A 21,474-nucleotide genomic window follows, 5' to 3' on the forward strand; every position below is an offset into this window, starting at 1 on the left:
CAAAGGGGCATAGAGAGGGGGGTCATCACTAAGGAGCTATATACGGCCTTAGTGGTGGTTGAACCCACAATACCGACATTTTACCTACTTCCCAAGACACACAAGAACTTGTCTACTCCACCTGGGCGTCCTATAGTGTCGGGGAATGGCAGCTATCTTGAACAGATAAATAAATGGATTGACTCGATCTTACAACCCCTGGTGGAGGAACTTCCCTCTTTTCTAAAGGACACTAATCAATTGTTATGTAGAGTGGATGACTTGAAATTGGGGAGCGACATGGTCATGGGGGCCATGGATGTTGAATCTTTATACACAAGCATTCGCCATTGCGACGGCTTGGCGGCTACTCAATTCTATTTATCCACGTCCAGTTGGTCCCCAGATTTTGTCGTCTTCCTGTTGGAGGTTCTCAACTTCGCCCTTACTCATAACTTCTTCACGTTTAGGGGGTCCTTTTTCCTGCAGCTCCAGGGAACAGCCATGGGGGCGGCCTTTGCGCCGTCCTATGCTAACCTGTTCCTGGGGCTGTGGGAAAGGGACCTCCTACAGTCAGATGGTCTGTCTTCTATGGCGCGCGTTCTGCTTTGGACGCGCTACATAGACGACATTCTTATCATCTGGCAGGGCAGTGGCGAGTCTTTTGCCGAATTTGTGACCACTCTAAATGACAATTCCCTCAACATCAGACTGACAGCGGTATGTAGTAGATCGAGCATTGAATTTCTAGATGTGACCCTTAGGAGAGACTGCACAGACACAGTACAAACAACGGTTTATAGGAAGCCAACGGCGACGAATATGTTGCTCCATGCTTCCTCCTCGCACCCGACCCACATGATACACGCGGTCCCTATTGGGCAATTTTTACGTATACGCCGCATTTGCTCCACAGACTCAGAGTTTGAAACCCAGGCCAAGGACCTTTGGTCCCGGTTTAAAGAAAGGGGATACAGCAATCGGGCTATCAAAAGAGCATATTTTAGAGCTAAATATAGCAATAGAAATGAATTGCTCTATGGTAGCCGGATTGGAGGCAATGAGTCTGAAGTTGTGAGGTTTATTACCAACTACAATTCTAGGGCAGGAGCAATAAGAAATGTGTTTGAACGTGCTTGGCCGATCCTAAGAACGGATGTGACTTTGGCTAAATTATTGCCCAATCGGCCATCCATTACGTTTCGGAGGTCTAAAAACATACGTGACCATTTGGTGCGCAGCCACTATGTGGACAACTCGCCTAGGACGTTTTTGGATGATCCACGTAACAAACCTAGGGGTGGCTGTCGCACCTGTGGTAGATGTGTGGCGTGTTGTAACATCTCTAGAGAAGACACGTTTGTTGATTCAAAAACTTTAAAATTACAAAATCTATTACATGTACATCAAGGAACGTTATTTATTACGCGGTTTGCCCTTGCCCACTAATTTATGTGGGGCTAACTACTCGGCTATTGAAAACAAGGGTGCGCGAACACGTCCTTGGGATTGAAGCAGCTGTGCATGTAACTGATTTGAATTTGTTAAAAACGATACCCAGGCACTTTAAGTCACACCACAACTGTGACAGCAGTGTCCTGCGAGTTAAAGGGATTGACAAGATAGAGACGGGTATTAGGGGTGGTAATATCTCCCAGAGGTTGGCACGGCTCGAGACGAGGTGGATGTGGACCCTTAATACAGTCCACCCCCATGGATTAAACGAAAGTATTAGTTTTGCGCCTTTTCTGTGATCTTGGCTCTTATATTGGTGTTGGCGGTACTCCGCACGATGTTGCTCCCGTACTTGATTTTAACTTTCTATTATTTTATCTTTAGTGTTTGATTTTATCCGGTTATGTCGAATGACTCTGCTATGGGGTTCAGGCTCTTCCTGTTTTCTGGATATTGTGGAAGACTCATGAAGATTTGGACTAGAAAGACATCATCGCCCTACATGACCACTTTGTATATATCTTTGTATTTGTATGTGACATGTATAGATTTAAGATGTACTTTATATCTCTCCTTTTTTTGTTATGTATTAAGTGATACCCGTTACCTGCGGTAATATGCCTGTATATAGTGTCCATATGTCCAGGGGCGCCTTTATATCTAGGCACAGGGATTATACATGTCCTTTTGATCACGTGTCATGACCATCTATGGTCTTGGATCAATGTGGGCATTTCTTGTGGACTCTGCGGTGATCACAAGCGATGGGATGTTTTCTTTTCCTTTTTTTCTTTATTTTTAATTTATCTGTTCTTTTTACATATATGTTTTCCCAGTTTCCCTTTTTCATTAGTGTGTTTTTCTATGTATTTTCTTTTGTGGGTTCGATTTATTATTTTTGTCCCATATGATTTGTTTATCCATTGTGGTTGACCTGTGGTAGTTGCTGGGACGCTGCCTGCACGCATGCGCGCTTTGCCCGGTCACTCTGGGCGGCCTGTGGCGTCATCATGCATGGGCGGTTGCCTTGGTTTTTGGCGACGCCTCTGCATGACGCCACCGCTGACTGCAGTTGCCGGTTCCCATAGCGTCGCCTGCGTCACTTCCGGCGGCGGCTTCAGCAACTACCGATCTGGTCGCATAAAAACCCCGGCATCAGCACTAGCCGACACGCCCCCTGACGAAGGAGCTTCCGCTCCAAAACGCGCGTCGGGCAGACGTGTGCACCGGACCTAAGCTACTTTTTGACCTCCCTGCTACAGGTAACGTACAGCTGTGTTTATGGCCATGCCGCCTTGCTACAGTTTTGGCAGTTATAAGTGTATGATAGGATTGATGGTCGTGTTCGGCCATGGGAGAGAGATAATATTATGGTAGGCAGTCATTGTTACACGGATTCTTTTGCTGCTTTATTGGTTGGTTAATACGGTGTGGTCCTGCGCTATATAGCACATCTGGACATTAAACCCACTGTGGTAATACTTTGGATACAGCATTTTACTACATGATCTTTTGACTTACAGCGCGGGCACACAATATAACTTTCTAGCTTGCATTATTTACGTGTATTTGTATCTACTAATGAGTGTTTCTACCATATGGTAGCCTGGGGTCTTTTAGGTCTACACGTCCTGTTGTACAGTGGCGACTTGCTGCGGCGACCGCCACCATTAGTTCACTATGTTTCTTTGTTGTCCAGGAACTAGTATGCTTTTAAATTTGTTGTATTTGTACTAATAAAAATTATCTTTATATGTGATATACCCAGTATTGGTTGTTTTTTCTGTGGTTTCCACACCTCTCTTAATAAAAGTAACATCGTAGTTACCTTGATTAGGGAACTCATTGATGCTATAGATGTTCTCCCGCTTTCCTCCAGCCTTTTCCTCAATAAGGTCACGTACAATAAAGACCACGCTGTTCCTTGCCCGGATAGATGGCTCCAACGTCACTCGGATGGTGTTCTTCACATAACTCATCTTCAAAGCTGTCGGTACAAACGACCACAGAAAAAAACAGAATTCTCTGCAAAAGGGTCTGGATTGCTCCAGAAAACCTCACTCCAGACAGCTGTTTCGGGGTTTTTGCCCCTCATCAGTGTGGAGTAGGAAACTGGCTATCAGGAGCCGTGCCTAGTAGACAGTCTATAAAGGCACGGATGATTGACCTCATGGAGACCAAAACATCCAACACCGCGGAGACACCATCACGTGATTCTCAACGCAGCGATACAGAACACTGCCCCCAAATATGCAAATGCATGTAGAGGAGCTGCGGAGACACCATCACGTGTTTCTCAACGCAGGCAGTGAATAGCCAGGCCTTTCCCCAGGAAGAGCAGCATCCAATAAAGGAAAACATCCAATAAAGGAAAACCACCTATGCCAAGTATGGTATCCATCCACAGACAGCTGTTTCGGGGTTTTTGCCCCTCATCAGTGTGGAGTAGGAAACTGGCTATCAGGAGCAGTGCCTAGTAGAAAGTCTATAAAGGCATGGATGATTGACCTCGTGGAGACCAAAACACCCAACACCGCGGAGACACCATCACGTGTTTCTCAACGCAGTGATCCAGAACACTGCCCCCAAATATGCAAATGCATGTAGAGGAGCCTTTCTACTAGGCACTGCTCCTGATAGCCAGTTTCCTACTCCACACTGATGAGGGGCAAAAACCCCGAAACAGCTATCTGTGGATGGATACCATGCTTGGCATAGGTGGTTTTCCTTTATTGGATGGTTTCCTTTATTGGATGCTGCCCTTCCCTTGGTTGTTCCTTCCCGGGGAAAGGCCTGGCTATTCACTGCCTGCGTTGAGAAACACGTGATGGTGTCTCCGCAGCTCCTCTACATGCATTTGCATATTTGGGGGCAGTGTTCTGGATCACTGCATTGAGAAACACGTGATGGTGTCTCCGCGGTGTTGGATGTTTTGGTCTCTACGAGGTCAATCATCCGTGCCTTTATAGTCCTGCGTGTGTGGCATCTGTCTCATTTTGTGCCACAGAAAACCGAGTGTGTAACATTGTGCCTGATTTTCCTTGCAGTCTCACCCACCTATAAAGGGATATTTAAATCCTACAGAAGTTTGAGTTCACCTTGTAAGTTGTTTTACAGTAACAAATACCATTGCTCTGGTTACGTTTTTAAAACAATGAAGAAGTCTGGTGGAAGAGGTCGTTGTCGTGGGCGTTCATTGCCAGCTGGTAATGATGGTAGTGGGGGTGGAGCATCAGGTGGTCGTGGGAAAAACAATATAGCACCTAAGTCTCGAGCTGTGGAGCCAGGTTCGTCGTCTGGCTACACAAGGCCTCGAACGCTCCCTTTTCTGGGAGTAGGAAAACCGCTTTTAAAGCCGGAGCAGCAAGAGCAAGTTTTGGCTTTCCTTGCTGACTCAGCCTCTAGCTCTTTTGCCTCCTCTTCTGAAACTGGTAAATGTAAAAGCAGCGCGTCGTTAGTGGATGTTCACGCTCAGGGACAAGTCGCTCCATTGTCCTGTTCAGCAAAAACAACAACAGAGAAGGATGCGTCAGGCGACACAACGGGTTACTCCATGGAGCTCTTTACACATACCGTTCCTGGGTTAGAAAGTGAAACAGTTAACAGGCCATGCCCATTACAAGTTGAATCGGACATGGAGTGCACAGATGCACAGCCACAGCCAGATTACTATGCTGTTCCTTTGACTCAGACCACCACATTGCCCCGCAGTGTACTGATCCAGAATCAGACCCTGATGAGACTATGGTGCCCCGTCACAAACGCTATACCACCGGCTTACACGGTAACACAGATGAAGTTGCACATGAGATAGAAGAGGAGGTCATAGATGACCCAGTTGTTGACCCCGATTGGCAGCCATTGGGGGAACAAAGTGCAGGCGGCAGTAGTTCTGAAGCGGACGAGGAGGGGCCGCAGCAGGCATCAACATCGCAACAGGTTCCATCTGCCAGACCCGTATCTGGCCCAAAACGCGTGGCAAAAATAAAAACCAGTTGGAGGACAGCGTGGCCATCTGGTTAAAGAAGCTCAGTCTGCAATGCCTGAAAAGGTATCCGATGGTAGAAAGAGTGCAGTCTGGCATTTTTTTTAAACAACATCCAAATGATCAGCGCAAAGTCATCTGTCAAAAATGTTCAACTACCTTAAGCAGAGGTCAGAATCTGAAAAGTCTAAATACAAGTTGCATGCATAGACATTTAACCACCATGCATTTGCAAGCCTGGACTAACTACCAAACGTCCCTTAAGGTTGTAGCACCCTCAGCCAATGAAGCTAGTCAGCAATGCTACATCCCTTCCATCACTGTAAGGCCACCATTTTCCGCACCACCTGCAGTATCTGTGCAGGTTTTGTTGCCAGGCCAAAGCAGTCAGGGTCAGGGAATCACCAGTTTCATAGTAGGAAACACTGCATCTAGGGCACCGGCAAGAATACCGTCTCCAACCATCTCTCAGTCTGCCATGTCCACCGGCACCCCCGCTAGTTCCACGATCTCTAGCTCTCCAGTCCAGCTCACCCTACATGAGACTCTCTTTAGAAAAAGGAAGTGCTCATCCTCGCATCCGCGTACACAGGGTTTGAACGCCCACATAGCTAGACTAATCTCGTTAGAGATGATGCCCTACCGGTTAGTTGAAAGCAAAGCTTTCAAAGCCCTGATGGACTACGCTGAACCACGCTACGAGCTACCCAGTCGACACTTTTTTTTCCAGAAAAGCCATCCCAGCCCTCCACCAGCATGTTAAAGAGCGCATCGTCAATGCACTCAGGCAATCTGTGAGCACAAAGGTGCACCTGACAACAGATGCATGGACCAGTAGGCATGGCCAGGGACGTTACATGTCCATCATGGCACACTGGGTAAATGTGGTGGATGCAGGGTCCACAGGGGACAGCAAGTTTGGGACAGTTCTGCCTAGCCCACGGTCTAGGAAACAGTTGGCTGTAGCCGTTCGCACCCCCTCCTCCTCCTCCTCGTCCTCCTGCAGAAGCGAGAGCTCGTCCACAGACCGCAGTCGCACAACCACTCCATCCGCAGCTGCCACTGTTGCACACCAGGTCTCCCATTATGGGGCAGCTACTGGCAAACGTCAGCAGGCTGTATTGGCTATGAAGTGTTTGGGCGACAACAGACACACCGCGGAAGTTCTGTCCGAGTTCTTGCAGAAAGAAACGCAGTCGTGGCTGGGCACTGTAGATCTTGAGGCAGGCAAGGTAGTAAGTGATAACGGAAGGAATTTCATGGCTGCCATCTCCCTTTCCCAACTGAAACACATTCCTTGCCTGGCTCACACCTTAAACCTGGTGGTGCAGTGCTTCCTGAAAAGTTATCCGGGGTTATCCGACCTGCTCCTCAAAGTGCGTGGACTTTGCTCGCATATCCGCCGTTAGCCCGTACACTCCAGCCGTATGCAGACCTATCAGCGGTCTTTGAACCTTCCCCAGCATCGCCTAATCATCGACGTTGCAACAAGGTGGAACTCAACACTGCACATGCTTCAGAGACTGTGCGAACAGAGGTGGGCTGTTATGTATTTGTGGGAGGATACACATACACGGGCAGGCAGTAGGATGGCAGACATGGAGTTGTCAGGTGTGCAGTGGTCGAAGGTACAAGACATGTGTCAAGTCATTCAGTGTTTTGAGGAATGCACACGGCTGGTAAGTGCAGACAATGCCATAATAAGCATGAGCATGCCCCTAATGCATCTGCTGATGCAAAGTTTGACGCACATAAAGGAGCAGGCGTCTGCAGCAGAGGAAGAGGAAAGCCATTGTCTGGTCAGGGCAGTATACAGGATGAGGTAGCGGGCGAACAGGAGGAGGAGGACGAGGAGGATGATGGGAATGAGTATTTTTTTCATGAGGAAGCTTCTCCGGGGCCACTGGAAATTGGTGGCGTGGCAAGGCCGGGTTCTGGTTTTTTGAGGGACACAAGTGACGTAGATTTGCCTGAAACTGCCCCTCAACCCAGCACAACCGCAGATTTGACAACTGGAACTTTGGCCCACATGGCGGATTATGACTTACGTATCCTCAAAAGGGACACACGCATTATTAAAATGATGACCGATGACGATTACTGGTCGTTTTTCTGAAGAGGTGGGTGTGCACGCTTTTGGTCGATGGCACTGCCACTGGGTCCCTCATAGTACAATAAAGTGTCTCTGGCGGTGGTGGCACGCAACCAACGTCAGACACACCGTTGTAACATGAGGGGCCCTGGGCCTGTACCGCCGGCCACAAGACAGTTTTCACCCCCCCAAGCTGAAACAGTGCTCTACGATTTGCAAAATTATCTCTCACAGCTCCACCAATGTTTAGTCTATGAGCTGACATCCTTCAATGCCTGGCACTGACAATAGCAATGTGTTGACATGTATGATGCTACTTAAAATAGTCAGGGGCAGTGTCCTATATTTACACCAGTAAATACTTTGCGCCAAATTACTAGGTCTGAAACTCAGCAGAGGAGCCCACCCCTGTACCTAAGTATGCCAACCTTTTGTTTTTTGTTTTTGTTGTATTGCGAGACATTAACATCTATTTATTTTTTGGGAGTACTAACTGTCAGACACTCATTACAATCGGCCTCTGCTGACAACACCAATGCTGCTTGTGTACCCCTGCAAGATAATTCCAAGTGCATAGAGCCTACTTTTGTTATGTTAGGCCTACTAAGCCTGTCTGCGGTCCCTCCTTCCAATAGTCCTCCACTGACCACACCACTGCTGCCCGTGTACCCCTGGAAGCTATTTTAAAGTGCCTACAGCCTACTTTTGTTATGTTAGGCCCACTAAGCCTGTCTGCGGTCCCTCCTTCCAATAGTCCTCCACTGACCAGACCAATGCTGCCCGTGTACCCCTGGAACCTATTTTAAAGTGCCTACAGCCTACTTTTGTTATGTTAGGCCTACAAAGCCTGTCTGCGGTCCCTCCTTCCAATAGTCCTCCACTGAACAGACCACTGCTGCCCGTGTACCCCTGGAACCTATTTTAAAGTGCCTACAGCCTACTTTTGTTATGTTAGGCCTACTAAGCCTGTCTGCGGTCCCTCCTTCCAATAGTCCTCCACTGACCAGACCAATGCTGCCCGTGTACCCCTGGAACCTATTTTAAAGTGCCTACAGCCTACTTTTGTTATGTTAGGCCTACAAAGCCTGTCTCCGGTCCCTCCTTCCAATAGTCCTCCACTGACCAGAACACTGCTGCCCGTGTACCCCTGGAACCTATTTTAAAGTGCCTACAGCCTACTTTTGTTATGTTAGGCCTACTAAGCCTGCCTGCGGTCCCTCCTTCCAATAGTCCTCCACTGACCAGACCACTGCTGCCCGTGTACCCCTGGAACCTATTTTAAAGTGCCTACAGCCTACTTTTGTTATGTTAGGCCTACAAAGCCTGTCCGCGGTCCCTCCTTCCAATAGTCCTCCACTGACCAGACCACTGCTGCCCGTGTACCCCTGGAACCTATTTTAAAGTGCCTACAGCCTACTTTTGTTGTTAGGCCTACTAAGCCTGTCTGCGGTCCCTCCTTCCAATAGTCCTCCACTGACCAGACCACTGCTGCCCGTGTACTCCTGGAACCAATTTTAAAGTGCCTACAGCCTACTTTTGTTATGTTAGGCCTACTAAGCCTGTTTGCGGTCCCTCCTTCCAATAGTCCTCCACTGACCAGTCCAATGCTGTCCGTGTACACCTGGAACCTATTTTAAATTGCATAGAGCATCCTTTTTTTAATTGTAGGCGTACTAAGTCTGTCTGCGGTCCATAACTGAAATTGTCCTCCACTGACCAGAGCAATGCTGCCTGTGTACCCCTGTAACCTTTTTTAAACTGCATTGAGCCAAATTTTTTGTTTAAGGCCTACTACCTGTGTCTGTCTGCGCCACTCAATACAGCTATTCTCCTCTGAAAAAAGCTGAGTGTCAATAGTCTGGTTTTCAGCCTATAGGAATTTGAAAACTGCATTGGGGCTACTACTTCGGTAGGGCCTACTAACGGTGTCTGCCGCTCCAAGGTGTTCCCTGACGAAGGAGTTTAGCGTCCGAAACGCGCGTCGGGGTGCACCATAATCGATCTGGCGACCAGTCCATCTATTTCATATACCCTAAAGTAAGTGACTCCATATGTGAATTATTGCACTTTATTTGAGAGTTTCTCTCCTTCCTTTGCACTTTCAGCAGTTGCACTTTCACATTCACTTTAGTTTACACATTTTTTACTTGGAATCTTGGATGCACATTGTTGCACTTTATTACGGTTTTATACACATAATTTTTTTTTTTTAATTTTTTAACCCCTCCCCCCCTTTTTTTCATAATAGTCCTTACGGGTACTTAATATAATTATATAAATAGGTCAGCCGAATAGATATGGGCACTAATTGATATTGCATACATATATATTAATTGATATTATTTTTTGTTTTTAATAATAAAATATATTTTTAATGTATACCATGTAATAAATAAAATATGAATTATTTATATTCGTTGCTGTGAATGATTTCTTGGGCTTAAAACATGTTATAAGCACGATTCTTTTAGCTCTTTCGTAGTGTTATACTACGGTGTTGACACACTTTGGTGATCCTGGGTATCGTAATTTCAGGGTTTTATATATATATTTATTATTTTAATTTGTGTGGTACCCCAGTTTAACTAGTGTGTTTCTTACTAGCTCTCGTTAAGTAGTTGTTGAAACAACACTGCATTAGGCCTACAAGTTGGGTCTGGGTTGTAGAGACGGTGTCTGCCGCTCCAAGGTGTTCTCCAGGTTGACTCTCCATAGCTTTGATCTTCTAGCTCTCGTTAAGTAGTTGTTGAAACAACACTGCATTAGGCCTACAAGTTGGGTCTGGGTTGTAGAGACAGTGTCTTCCGCTCCAAGGTGTTCTCCAGGTTGCCTCTCCATAGCTTCAATCTTCTAGCTCTCGTTAAGTAGTTGTTGAAACAACACTGCATTAGGCCTACAAGTTGGGTCTGGGTTGTAGAGACGGTGTCTGCCGCTCCAAGGTGTTCTCCAGGTTGCCTCTCCATAGCTTCGATCTTCTAGCTCTCGTTAAGTAGTTGTTGAAACAACACTGCATTAGGCCTACAAGTTGGGTCTGGGTTGTAGAGACGGTGTCTGCCGCTCCAAGGTGTTCTCCAGGTTGCCTCTCCATAGCTTCGATCTTCTAGCTCTCGTTAAGTAGTTGTTGAAACAACACTGCATTAGGCCTACGAGTTGCGTCTGGGTTGTAGAGACGGTGTCTTTTGCTCCAAGGTGTTCTCCAGGTTGCCTCTCCATAGCTTCGATCTTCTAGCTCTCGTTAAGTAGTTGTTGAAACAACACTGCATTAGGCCAACAAGTTGGGTCTGGGTTGTAGAGATGGTGTCTGCCGCTCCAAGGTGTTCTCCAGGTTGCCTCTCCATAGCTTCGATCTTCTAGCTCTCATTAAGTAGTTGTTGAAACAACACTGCATTAGGCCTACAAGTTGGGTCTGGGTTGTAGAGACAGTGTCTTCCGCTCCAAGGTGTTCTCCAGGTTGCCTCTCCATAGCTTCTATCTTCTAGCTCTCGTTAAGTAGTTGTTGAAACAACACTGCATTAGGCCTACAAGTTGGGTCTGGGTTGTAGAGACGGTGTCTTCCGCTCCAAGGTGTTCTCCAGGTTGCCTTTCCTGAGCTTCTATCTTCAGGCTCTTGTTAAATAGTTGTTAAATGGAACAACTGCATTTGGCCTACTAGTTGGGTTGGGGCCTACTAACAGTGTCTGCCGCTCCTTGCTGTTCTCCTCCACTGAACAAAGCTGTGCCGCCTGTTTACTACTGTTGCCAATTTTGAACTGCATTTAGACTACTTACTGATTTGGGCCTACTCTCTGTGTCAGCCTCTCATTACGGTTGTCCTCCACTGAACAAAGCAATGCCCCCTGGTTAGTCCTGTTACCAATTTTGAACTGCATTTAGCCCACTTTATTCTTTGGGCCTATATCTGTGTTTCCTCCTCATCCTGCCCATTGCCCAGCCACTGATAGATGAGTCTGCTGGTACATTGACCCATAACGCAACATTCCCCATGCACGCTACACAGCAAGATTGTGACCCTGCTGAAAGTCAGGTTCCTCTTCACGCATACCATACCACCTTACACGGGGACAAAGAGGAAGGTGCAGATGAAAGTGCAGGTTCCTTCATCAGGTGGGGGGAGGAATACTCGTTGGCGACGTCAGTGGCACAGGGCCCCTCATAGTGTTAATTTTTCGTAGTTTCACCATCTGGCTGTATGGCAGTCCTTTTTTTGTATGTGCAGGATGTGCACTATCATAATGCAACATATTATTTGTTGCTGTAGGTTTTCTATATACTTGTGTATTAATGCTACCATCAATAATATCGACTTTAACGTCTAAAAACTCAAATAATGCCTTAAAATTTTTGGACAAATGGTACGAACAGAAAGTCGGGACTGCAATGGGTACGCCCACTGCATGCGTGTTCGCAAATTTATTTCTAGCAGCCTTTGAAGAGACTTACATAACTAACATATCTAATCCATTTTTGAGGCATATACGATTATACCTGAGATTTGTGGATATTTTTATAATAAGGGATGGCACTGGCTGTGAGCGTCGGTCAGCCGGAAAGCACAGCGGTGACGTCACCGCTCTGCTTTCCGGCCGCTGTGCTCACAGCCAGTGCAGGAGGAGTGCAGAGAAGCAGAGCGCCGGGGACAGACAGCGGTAGGTAAGTATGTAGTGTTTGTTTTTTTTACCTTGACACTGGTAACCAGGGTAAACATCGGGTTACTAAGCGCGGCCCTGCGCTTAGTAACCCGATGTTTACCCTGGTTACCCGGGGACCTCGGGATCGTTGGTCGCTGGAGAGAGGTCTGTGTGACAGCTCTCCAGCGACCAAACAGCGACGCTGCAGCGATCGACATCGTTGTCGGTATCGCTGCAGCGTCGCTGAGTGTGAAGGTACCTTAACTCTGGGTGTGCCCCTCAGAGCGCAGGACCTGGGGCGACCATGCCCTCAGCCCGCCGGTAGCTACACTACTGTACTAAGCAAAGAATAAAGCTGTCTTGTCCATTTTACCATGCAGTGAACAGGATAAAGAAATCCCTGAATTGCTGGTGTTTGTTCATTCTGTTTCCCAAAAATTGGAATATAAAGCGATCAAAAAATGTTATGTGCCTGAAAATGATACCAACAAAAATGTCAACTCGTCCCACAAAAAACAAGCCCTCACATTAGTCTCTTGGCAGAAATATAGAAGAATTATAGCTCTTTGAATCTGGCGATAAAAAAACTACCTTTCACCAAAAAAAGCGTCTTTTAGAGTGTCACAGCAGCCAAACATAAAAACTGATATAAATCGGATATCGTTGTAATCGCACCAACCTAACGAATAAAGTTGTCTAATCACTTAGGCGAGTCTCACACGTCCAGATTTTTCCGGTACGTGAAGAAACGGTACCGGAGCTATCCTTGTGTCCATGTGTGCACGTAGGCCATCTGTGTGTCATCTGGATTAAACTCGTTCACAATACCAGGTAATAGGCCAAATGGCAACCATAAAATGAAGAAAGCCCAACATATATAGACAGATATTAATATATTTACATAAACCAGATAACAGGCCAAAAGTGCTTTAATAAAGCACAGAATCAAGCTCTAGATAACATATTCTGAAAAGCACAAATGTTAGAAAAGTTACCTGAGGGCACAATAGCCCAATCTGGGAATCACAAGAGCCCTCAGATCCTCAGTAGAGCCATAGACGCTGAGAGGAAATAGATGTGGGAAAGAACCCACGTGTATCGCCACAATAAATGTGGCTTCCTCAGGGAAGGTGATGGAGGAACTATGGACGCCGTCTGACCTGTGATCCGCCGGTGTCCATCTACAGTTTTGCACATTTCTGAAAAGGAAACCACTGAACAGAGGCTAGATGGACAGTCAGACACCCCATTACTAACCCAGCAAACAATAAAAACACACACAGAAAAAAACACTATTTGAATACAGAATCCCGCACAGTATCCCGTATCCCTCATTAACCAATTTATTAAAAAAAACCTATGCAGGTCTGCAGTAATCCACCGAATCCGATTAAGCCAAAAGTGGATACCTGAAAAATATAAAAATACAGAAATAGAAGAGACAGTTCTTTGTTCGACAATTTATTTGTAAAAATGTTAGCACTAAGTTCTGTCGTCATCCCCATTTCTTGAATCTGGCTCCAGTGAGTGTGAATAGCAGTAAAGTTTCTGCTATTCACAGTTGCCAGGTAGTGACGTTCAGCACTCATCAAACTGTTTCTCTCTATGTGTTTTTCAAGTTTCCACATTTGGAACGAAACGTCACTCTGACATGATGGGTCAATAAGCCACTGTATTTTGGACTTTTGGAGTGCTGCCTTTATCATTTGTGGATACATTGAGGTTTGATTTTGCCTGGTAGGCTTTGCATCCCCTTATAATCTTTTCCCTTGTTAATGCTGCACCTATATTTTTCTATTTATATCTATCTACCTTTGCACATCTAACACCCAAACATCTGTGATATGTATTCTACATTCTATTCCAGTATGTATCACACGGATGGTGCAGATGTAAACACAGACAAGGATACCACTGGTGCTGGACCGCTACCGGAAATATCAGGAAGTATGAAGGGTGCCTTAGGCCATGTTCACACGTTCAGTATTTAGTCAGTATTTTACATCAGTATTTGTAAGCGAAAACCAGGAGTGGGTGATAAATACAGAAGTGGTGACGTGTTTCTATTATACTTTTCCTCTGATTGTTCCACTCCTGGTTTTGGCTGACAAATACTGATGTAAAATACTGACCGAATAATGAACGTGTGAATGTGGCCTTAGGCTGTGTGCCCACGTTGAGTTTACAACGCTGCATATCTGTGCTTCTTTTTTATTCAGCGTAAACTGACCTGTGGTTTGTATTTCAAATCCGCAACAATTTGGCCGGCGTCACATTAGAGAGTTTTACGGACTTATTAGAGTCGCAAATAATACGCATTGCACACGGACCAATGATTCTCTATGGGGCAGCTCCTATCTGCCGTATTTTACGGGCTGAGAAAATCGCAGCATGCTGCGTTTGTCAGCGTATTGCGCAAAAAATCCGCCAATGAAAGTCTATGGGGCGAGAAAAATATGGACTACACACGGACCATCAGTGTGACTTGCGAGAAATATGCAGCGGTGTGGTATAGAAAAGCCGGCAATTCAATGCGGTGTATAGTAAAATCACACCGACAGGTTAGATAGAATAGAATAGATAGAATAAATATCTACACATAGTATAGGTATATATATATATATATATATATATATATGTCATTGAGACACATATATATATATTTATATTTAATACAGCGCTAGATAGCAGAAAAGCCAGTAATTCAATTGCCGGCTTTTGCTCTCTCCTTATCAAACCCGATAGGATATGAGACATGGTTTACATACAGTAAACCATATCAAATCCCTGTTAGTAGAGTCTTTGTGCAAAATTTGGGGGCTCTAGCTTTTAAAATAAAGGGTTAATTCACGGAAAAAACTGGAGTCGGTTCCCCCGCAATTTTCTCCGCCAGAGTGGGAAAGCCAGTGACTGAGGGCAGGTATTAATAGCCTAGAGAGGGACCATGGTTATTGCCCCCCCCCCTGGCTAAAAACATCTGCCCCCAGCCACCCCAGAAAAGGCACATCTGTAATGTATTCTGGCACTTAGCCTCTCTCTTCCCACTCGCCTGTAGCAGTGGGATATGGGGTAATAAAGGGATAATGTCACCTTGCTATTGTAAGGTGACATTAAGCCAGGTTAACAATGGAGAGGTGTCAATAAGACACCATGTTAGGGTTAGCGGAACGCACCAAATAATAAGATAGATTAAGGTGCGTTCGCAGCCCGGGGTCCACCGTGCAGAGATGGAACCTGCTGCCAAGTAATGACGGACTATATGGTGGTACAATGTGAATACACACACGGGTTAACTTCACCATGTGTGAAGGAAGCGAACGCTGTTAAGTCACAGGGCCGCGGTACCGCACACAAGAGCGCAAGCAAGGAGTCACCGAGCTCAGTCCCAAGACTTGGGATCCGAGTCCGTCTAGACTACTTGCGCTCGACACCGCTAATGGGGTGTCAGCGTAACGAAAATAATAATTAAAGATGCACGAGAGTGCATGCGGTGCCGCACTGATGGACGCCACTAACCACCCAGGCTTAGGTCAGGAAAGCGCTGTGAAAGCGCACGGCGCCGCACTGGTGGTCACAGCAAATAGACACTGTATGGTGTGTAATGTGCTGGTGGCTAAGTGGGGCGCTAGATAGCAATCATCCACCTTCTGTGAACAGTCATCCAATAGGGAAGGGATTTTAAAGAACGATTTTCACACACATGTTAACAAATGTACACTAGCGCATGGCCGTGCGGTCATGCGAGGCTTATATAGCTGCAGCACATTCAGGAACTTCCAATAAAGGGCCAATGGGAAGCTGCCACAGAAGTTTAGCACCTTCAAGACCTTCCTGGAGGACCAATGGTAACCGCTGCAGCATCTGAGCATGTGACCCTCGATCTCCAACGGGAGATCTCACCCTGGACATGCTCAGAAGGGAAAAAGCAGGACTTAGTCCCAAAAGCGTCTGCTCGCTGCTGCCCAGCATTGACTTCAATGGAAGAAGCAGAAAAGGCAGCAGTAATCCTATGCACAGAGTGAGACTGAGCAAGATGCTGGGAACAATGTCTCCGCTGAGCAAACTCCACCGTGGATGGAGAAGAATGGGAGACCGCAGCAGAGATGGTTTGAGATTCCCCCTGTGCAGAGGTGGGAACTCGACACCTAACACACCTATCCATTATTAATCCTATGTTCTAAAAGGGTTAAAAAAAAACCACACACATTAGGAAAAAAGCATTTTATTGAAATAAAGACACAGGGTGTTGTAATAGTTTATTATACTCTTAATCCAAATGACAACCCTCGTTCTGTAAAAGAAAAGAAAATTAAAAAGCAACAATATCCCATACCTTTCCGGCGTTCAGTCATGTGCCTCGCTGTAAATGAATGGAAAGCAGGGGAACGTAGCATCGTAGACTTGCGGTGCTGCGCCCCCTGCTGGTACGCTTTAGAAGACTGAGCAAGACGCTGGGAACGACGTCTCCGCTGAGCAGACTCCACTGCAGCTGGAAAAAGAATGGGAAACCGCAGCAGAAATGGTTTGAGATTCCCCCTGTGCAGAGATGGGAACTCGAAACCTAACATTGCCCCCCCTCCTTGGACCTCGCCATGCTCGAAGGCAGCAATGAGCTGTGGAGCTCAAATGTGTTCAGCAGGCTCCCAGGACCTGTCCTCTGGGCCATAACCCTTCCAATCCACCAAATAGAATTTTTTGCCACGTACCACCTTGCACCCCAAAATAGCGTTCACCTCGTAATCGTCCATAGACGAACCCGATGTCCCAGCAGATGTATACTGGGTTCATGTATACGGGTTTCAAAAGGGACACATGAAAGGTGTCAGTGATACCCAAGCGTGGAGGAAGGGCCAGACGGTAAACCACAGGGTTTACCTGTTCGAGGACCTTGAAGGGACCCAAATAGTGAGGTGTAAACTTAGTGGACTCAACACACAGCCTGATGTTACGGGCGGAGAGCCACACTAAGTCGCCAGGAGCAAAGGTCAGAGCGGGACGCCTATGAGCATCGGCGGAGGACCTCATTCTCTCCTTGGAGGCCTGAATGGCATCCTGAGTGCAGTCCCAAATATCCCGTGCCTCCACAGCCAGTCTGCCACACTGGAGTCGGCGGAAGACACAGGCATGGTCACAGGGACACGCGGATGCTGGCCGTAATTTAGGAGGAATGGAGTCTGACCGGTGGAGTCGGCTACGGCGTTGTTAAGCGCAAACTCTGCCCACGGTAGCAAGGATGCCCAGTCATCCTGCCTGGCAGAAACAAAATGTTGTAAATATGTGACCAAGGTCTTGTTGGCCCTCTCTACCAACCCATATGTCCTCGCCAGTAACTCAGATGTACTTTTGGAACCAAAATGTCCACCCACCCTGGACGAGTGTGCCCAAGAGAGAACCTCCGGTCGCAAATTGGATGGTACAAAAGTCTTGCCAGGAGGCACAGACTCTAGTGAAACCGGGGCCACAGTTCTCAAGCTCTCGGTGGGGACAATAAGCCGAGGCTCCTCTTCCTCCTCCACAGATGACACAACGGAGCGAGAGAGAGCGTCGGCCTGAATGTTCTTCTCCTCAGAAAGAAAATGGAGGGTGAAATGAAACCGGGAGAAGAACAAGGACCATATGGCCTGGCGAGAATTTAACCGCTGGGCTGTCTGCGGGTGCACCAAATTTTTATGGTCTGTGAAGACTTGGAAGGGAAAACGAGCTCCCTCCAAGAGATGTCTCCACTCCGAGAAAGCCAAATTCATGGCTAGCAACTCCCTGTCCCCGATGGAATAATTCCTCTCTGCAGGTGAGAAGGTCTTAGAAAAGAAGAAGCAAGGATGCTTCCGACCTTGAGCATCCTTTTGGAAGAGGACTGCTCCAGCACCAACAGATGAGGCATCCACCTCCATGATAAATGGCTTATCTACATCGGGGCGATGTAGGATGGGAGCGCTAACGAAATGTGACTTTATGGAGTTAAAGGCCTTGGAGACCTCCTCAGACCACAATTTGGGATTTGCCCCCTTCTTGGTGAGGGCAACAAAGGGAGCTACCAAAGTTGAGAAGTGCGGAATGAACTGGCGATAATAATTAATGAACCCCATAAAGCGCTGCACCGCTTTAAGAGAATGGGGTTCCTGCCAGTCCATCACAGCCTGTAGTTTGGCAGGATCCATAGCCAATCCCTGGGCGGAGATGATATAGCCTAGGAAAGGTAAGGACTACTGCTCGAACATACACTTCTCCAACTTGGCATAGAGGGAGTTTGCCCGTAGGAGGTCGAAGACTTTGCAAACATCTCTCCAGTGGGAGTCAATATCTGGAGAGTAGATGAGAATATCATCCAGATAGACTACGACCGAGGTGGAAAGTATATCCCGGAAGATGTCGTTCACAAAGTCTTGGAAGACGGCTGGGGCATTACAGAGCTTGAAGGGCATCACCAGATATTCATAGTGCCCATCCCTGGTGTTAAAAGCCGTCTTTCATTTGTCCCCTTCATGGATGCGAATCAGGTTGTAAACACCCCACAGATCGAATTTAGTAAATACCCTTGCTCCCCGAAGCCTATCGAAGAGCTCAGATATCAAGGGCAAAGGAAACTTATTCTTAACGGTGATGGCGTTAAGACCCCTGTAGTCTATGCATGAACGCAATTCCCCATTCTTCTTGTGCACGAAGAAGAACCCTGCCCCAGCAGGTGACACTGACTTCCTAATGAATCCTCTTGCCAGATTTTCCTGGATGTACTGTGACATTGCCTCCGTCTCCGGGAGAGATAACGGATAGACTCGACCCCGGGTAGGCTCATCACCAGGCAAGAGAACAATAGGACAGTCATAGGGGCGATGGGGCGGAAAGGACTCCGCCGCCTTTTTGGAGAAAACATCTGCATAAGACCAATATTGCTTGGGGAGAGAGGATAGATCTGCGGGTACCTCTGTAGTAGCAACCTGAACGCACTCCCTCTGACACCTACTCCCACAAGATTCACCCCATCCCAGAATTCTGCCTGAGGACCACTCGATATGAGGAGAGTGGTACCGTAGCCAAGGTATTCCCAACAGGACCTCATCAATTCCCTCAGGAATGATGAGCAGAGATATAATCTCCTGATGGGATGGCGACATGGACAGAGTAAAAGGGATGGTCTGGTGTGTTATCTGTGAGGGCATTGTCGACCCATTCACCACTCGTACCAGTACTGGTTGAGCTAGCATAACCAGGTGTATTGTGTGACGTTGTGCGAAGGCAGAAGACATAAAATTGCCCTCTGCCCCAGAATCCACGCAGAGCTCTACCGAGTGGGAGGATGAGCCTATAATAATTGTCCCCTTAAAAGACAATTTGGAGGCAAATGTCGCCGTGTCTAGTGTACTTCCACCTAATACCACTAGACACTGACGTTTCCTTGATCGCTGGGGACATCTGGTGGCAAGATGTCCTGACTGCTGGCAAACATGACAGACCTTGAGTGCACAAGCGGTCCGGGACTTAGATCCCGCTCGTGACACTTCCATGGCCTCATGTGACTCAGGAACCAGGACCGGAGATTCCAGAGGTTTGGCGAAAGTAGGAGCCAGCCGAAACCTCTGCCTACACTGGGCTCATTCTAACCTTCGCTCGTTAAAACGGAGGTCAATACGAGTAGAGACAGTTATTAACTCCTCCAGTGTGGCAGGAATCTCCCTAGTGGCCAGAGCGTCCTTCACGTGATCAGCCAGCCCCTTCCAAAATATGGGGATAAGGGCTTTATCCGACCACTCCAGATCAGATGCTAAAGTGCGGAAGTGGACGGCAAAATGGCTGACCAAGGACTCACCCTGAGTTAATGCCAGCAGTTGGAGCGCAGTATCATGGGTGACTTGATTTCCTAAAAAGACCTGTTTCAGAGGGCTCAGAAACAGCGGAGCACTCTGCACCACATGATCACCACACTCCCACAGCGGCGTAGCCCATTCCAGCGCCCTGTCCGACAAGAGAGACACTATAAATCCCACTTTAGCCCACTCTGTGGGAAAACGTGCAGCCAGGAGCTCGAGGTGAATAGAGCACTGACTCACAAATCCCCTACAAGATTTGCTATCTCCAGAAAATTTTTCTGGCAGCGGGAGGCGAGATAATGTCGGAACAGGGGTGGCAGTTGACAAGGTTGCTGCTGCCATGCTCGCAGCCTGTACAGCAACTGCGGTAACATCCACAGCTGAGGTTGAGCTCTCGAGAGCCGCCAACCTACCCTCCAGCTGCTGGATATACCGCAAGGATTGCTGTATGTACGTCATTACTAGCCAGACCCTGTCGCTAGTGTAATGTTAGGGCTAGCGGAATGCACCAAATTATAAGATAGATTAAGGTGCGTTCGCAGCAATCCACCGTGCAGAGATGGAACCTGCTGCCAAGTAATGATGGACTATATGGCGGTACAATGTGAATACACACACGGGTTAACTTCACCCTGTGTGAAGGAAGCAAACCCTGTTAAGTCACAGGGCCGCGGTACCGCACACAAGAGCGCAAGCAAGGAGTCACCGAGCTCAGTCCCAAGACTTGGGATCCGAGTCCGTCTACACTATTTGCGCTCGACACCGCTAATGGGGGTGTCAGTGTAACCAAAATAATAATTAAAGATGCACGAGAGTGCATGCGGTGCCGCACTGACGGACGCCACTAACCACCCAGGCTTGGGTCAGGAAAGCGCTGTGAAAGCGCACGGCGCCGCACTGGCGGTCACAGCAAATAGACGCTGTGTGGTGTGTAACGTGCTGGTGGCTAAGTCGGGCGCTTGATAGCAATCATCCACCTTCCGCGAACAGTCATCCAATAGGGAGGGGATTTTAAAGAATGACTTTCACTCACAACACACAAATGTACACTAGCGCATGGCCGTGCGGTCATGCGAGGCTTATATAGCTGCAGCACGTTCAGGAACTTCCAATAAAGGGCCAATGGGAAGCTGCCACAGAAGTTTAGCACCTTCAAGACCTTCCTGGAGGACCAATGGTAACAGCTGCAGCATCTGAGCATGTGACCCTCGATCTCCAATGGGAGATCTCACCCTGGGCATGCTCAGAAGGGAAAAAGCAGGACTTAGTCCCAAAAGCGTCTACTCGCTGCTGCCCAGCACTGACTTCAATGGCAGAAGCAGGAAAGGCAGCAGTAATCCTATGCACAGAGTGAGACTGAGCAAGACGCTGGGAACAACTTCTCGCTGAGCAGACTCCACTGTGGCAGGAGAAGAATGGGAAACCGCAGCAGAGATGGTTTGAGATTCCCCCTGTGCAGAGGTGGGAACTTGACACCTAACACACCTATCCATTATTAATCCTATGTTCTAAAAGGGTTTAAAAAAACCA

The sequence above is a fragment of the Ranitomeya imitator genome, chromosome 2 (assembly GCF_032444005.1).
Source record: "Ranitomeya imitator isolate aRanImi1 chromosome 2, aRanImi1.pri, whole genome shotgun sequence".
Classification (NCBI taxonomy): domain Eukaryota; kingdom Metazoa; phylum Chordata; class Amphibia; order Anura; family Dendrobatidae; genus Ranitomeya; species Ranitomeya imitator.